Below are 3,742 nucleotides of genomic sequence, written 5' to 3'. Positions count from 1 at the left end.
AGTTCTTGGCACAGAATGAGTGCTCTCTTACTACCCATTAACTATTCCTATTGTTATATTATTAGCTAATTTACCATTCTTTACTAGTGGTATTGGTTCTAAATGGTTTTCATAAGACTGACTGATGTAATTGTTATGGACTGAATTGTATCCCTCCCCCCATATGCATATGTTGAAGACTTAACCCCCCAATGTGACTGTACACAGAGATAGGGCCTTTAAAGAGGTAATTAAGGTTAAATGATGTCACAAGGGTGGGATCCTAGGGCAATATGATTGGAGTCCTTATTAGGAGGAAGAGACACCAGGGATGTGGGTGCACATTGAAAAGGCCATGTGAAGATGTAGTGAGGAGGTAGCAATCTACAAGTCAAACAGAGAGGTCTCAAGATAAACCAAACCTGCTGACACCTTAATCTTGGACTTCTAGCCTCCAGAATTGTGAGGAAATACATTTCTGTCATTGAAGTCACCCAACCTGAGGTACTTTGTTATGGCAGCTCTAGCAAACTAATAGTCATCATGCACATGACTTTTTTTTTCCTGAACCCAGAAAGCTTATTTAATGATTTTAACAAATATTTATTCTTTGAAGGAACAGTGCATTATGACTGGGGCTAGGAAGATAGGGGATTTTCTTTAAAATTCCTTTTAAGGAACTAACCCTTTTAGAAATAGAAGAAAGTATTTGGTTAAATCTCTTCATTTCTAGTGGAGAAACAAGGTATCCTACTGGGAAGAGGACCCCAGGCAGCCTGACTTCCACTGGAGAATGAGCCTATTGGACCTATTATTGGACCAATTCCCAAGCCAGTTTTCATTGGTGGGATCATCTTCTTTTCCCTGGTATCTAACTCAAAGAAGCATCTTTGCTACATTCCCTTAAAACAGAGAATGACATAGTCACTCAAGGATTTGATGTAGCTAGGAAGGCTAAGAAATGCTTCATGACTGAACAAGTCATTCTCCCATTCACTTTAGGGAGAGCATACAGATCCAAGTACTTCATGACAGCCCTGTACTCCTCCATGGGCATCCCCCATAATCTGGGCCACCTGTTAGAGAGAATCATCATCCATAACAAAGAGCGAGAAGTAGCGTTCAGACACGGCTTCACATCATCTTCACCCTGGACACCAAGGGTGTCCTGAAAACACTAAAACTATTCTCTTCTGCAGGGAGGTAGCCTTGTCTTTAATGATCATCTCACAGGTGTGGGACAGGTTTTCTAGGGGACATGGCACCTGATATCAGAGACGTCGCTGTGCAAGGTGTCCTTAAGCTCTGGGAAGTTATGCAATAAGGGGTCAAAGCTAGAGACCAGGAATATGATGTGTTCATACACCCACTTCTTCTGGAGAGTTTCTGGGATATTCTCTGGATATTCTGCAGGACTTGTTCTGCCCAGAGGGCACTTGTGCTGTGGCCCTTGTCCACCTTGGTCCAGACAATGTAGAACCTCTTTCCCAGGCCCTGGATGGTTTTGGCAAGCTTCATGAGATTCATGCTGAATGTGTGTCTGCAATGATGATGAAGAGGCATACTGGCTAAATGGCATTTCCTCCAAATAGTTCTCTAGGGTTTGGGCAACAGCCCTTGTGCTGGGGGCAGGTTGTCCCACACATTGGGAAAGTGGGAGAAGGAATAGCAAGTGTGAATCTGGGTGGTCCTCACCACCCCAGAGGAAGCCGAGGCCTCCTCCTCATGTCTAATTCCCCACAGTGCATTGATGAAGGAGGACATGCCATTGCCAGGTTCCCCAGTCACAGCAATGCTCACTCGGGCACTGGACGCTGTCTCCAGATTCCCTCTGATCACAGAGACCATCACCTCCAGGTACTTCCCTTCTCCTAAGGCCTTTTCAATGTTCAAGGGACCCACCTCATATAAAATGCTCTGGCCCAAATGGTATCACACAGCAGAGGTGAAGGATGTAGATAACGGGGCACGGGATGACACGGCTGGCTACAACACACTGCTGACCAGTGGAGTAACCCCATAGGACTTTAAAAATATATTTCCATTGGCCGCTTCAGAAATTGAGATATTATTTTATTTGTTTATTTATTTATTTATTTATTTATTTATTTATTTATTTATTTGAGGGTAGGGGAAGGGGCAGAGGGAAAGGTATAGAGAAACTTTTTTTAAAAAAGATTTTATTTATTTATTTGAGAGAGAGAGCACATGAGAGGGGGGAGGGTCAGAGGGAGAAGCAGACTCCCCACTGAGCAGGGAGCCCAATGTGGGACTCGATCCCGGGACTCCAGGATCATGACCTGAGCTGAAGGCAGTTGCTTAACCAACTGAGCCACCCAGGCGCCCAGGTATAGAGAATTTTAAGCAGGCTACATGCCCAGTGTGGAGCCTGCCATGGCGCTCAATCTCACCACCCTGAGATCATGACCTGAGCCAAAATCAAGAGTTGGATGCTTAACCAACTGAGCCACCCAGGCGCCCCAAGATGTTATTTTAAATATGGGTTAAAAGTGATAGTTTGATAAATTGATGTGATGTTTCTTTTTATTAAACACACTCTGAAATTTTATTTTTGTACTCATTGAAGTTTTGTGCTTCTTTGACATTTTTAACTCACTTGAAGTTTATTTTTGTAATAGCCTCATATTATGAAACGTTCCAATAGATGAAATAAAGTAGCTCAAGGAAGCCAGGCTTTGGCCAAAGTGATACAATCCTCATGCACAGATAAAGTAACTGGTTTGCGTCTTAAAATGCTGTTATTTCAAATTTTCTTTTCTTCTTCCTCCTCATCTGTTGCTAGGATTCATGAACTAGTTAAAGAGTAGGCATTTACTTTTAGAGTTTGGTGGTATTCATTATTTTAGCTAGACCAGGCAGTTAAGTATAAAATACATCAATATTCAGTGTAAAGTGCCTGTGACAGCATCTTGGAATTAACTCTCAATGTTGTTGAATATGTTCTTATGCTTTACTTCATATCAAGTTAACTTACTAGTTAATCCCTTTCATTGTTTTGTAAATTCTTTGAGATCTAAATAATGTCCCACACCCTGCAAAAAAATAGATTTACTTTCTTCCCTTAAAAGACACTCATCCAGGATTTGCTTCAAAATACTGAAGGAGTGAGGGGGAGTGAATAAGATTAGTAGTGAGATGACTGTTGTTTCTGCGTGATAAGGATTATTATGATATTCTGTCTCCTTTTGGTTATGTTTAAAATTTTCCATATTGTGGTAGATTTCCAATTCTTCATTCCTTTTAAGTAACAGGATTAGGTATGCTTGCCCTTGGCTATTGTGCAGTGCCTCCCACTCTGCCTGGCATAGTACATGTCCCTTCTCCTCAGATATTGCACTCAGCCCAAGGACATTCTTTGGCCGATGGCATGTGAGCAGACTTGACATGGATGTCTGAGCAGGGCCTTTAAATGTACTTGCATTTTTTGCATGGTTTGCCTTGGCCTCTTATACTCTCACCATCTGTCATGAGAAGAGGGTGCCCTGGGTAGCTGTTGTGCCTTCAGCCATAAGTCCTGTAAAGAAGAATGTACAGGGGTGCCTGGGTGGTTCCGTTGGTGAAGCGTCTGCCTTTGGTTTGGGTTATGGTCTCGGGGTCCTGGGATCCTGTCGGGGGGGGTCTCTGCTCTGCAGGGGGTCTGCTGCTCCCTCTTCCCCTGTGTTCTCTCTCTCTCTCAAATAAAGAAATAACATCTAAAGAAGAAGAAGAAGAAGAAGAAGAAGAAGAAGAAGAAGAAGAAGAA

The 3,742-nt window shown here is 42.7% G+C and overlaps 1 pseudogene; it reads right to left on the bottom strand.

Annotated features, from left to right (window-relative positions):
* Positions 1 to 907: 907 nt before the first annotated feature.
* The window catches only part of LOC112827304 (immunity-related GTPase family M protein 1-like), a 14,233-nt pseudogene continuing 11,398 nt past the window's right edge, over positions 908 to 3,742 (bottom strand).

This window comes from Callorhinus ursinus, unplaced genomic scaffold, assembly GCF_003265705.2.
Source record: "Callorhinus ursinus isolate GAN/ISIS: 27379988/994484 unplaced genomic scaffold, GSC_fseal_2.0 scaffold29, whole genome shotgun sequence".
Lineage (NCBI taxonomy): Eukaryota > Metazoa > Chordata > Mammalia > Carnivora > Otariidae > Callorhinus > Callorhinus ursinus.
Note: the sequence above shows the minus strand (reverse complement) of the source record. Positions and strands in the feature narration are given on the sequence as shown.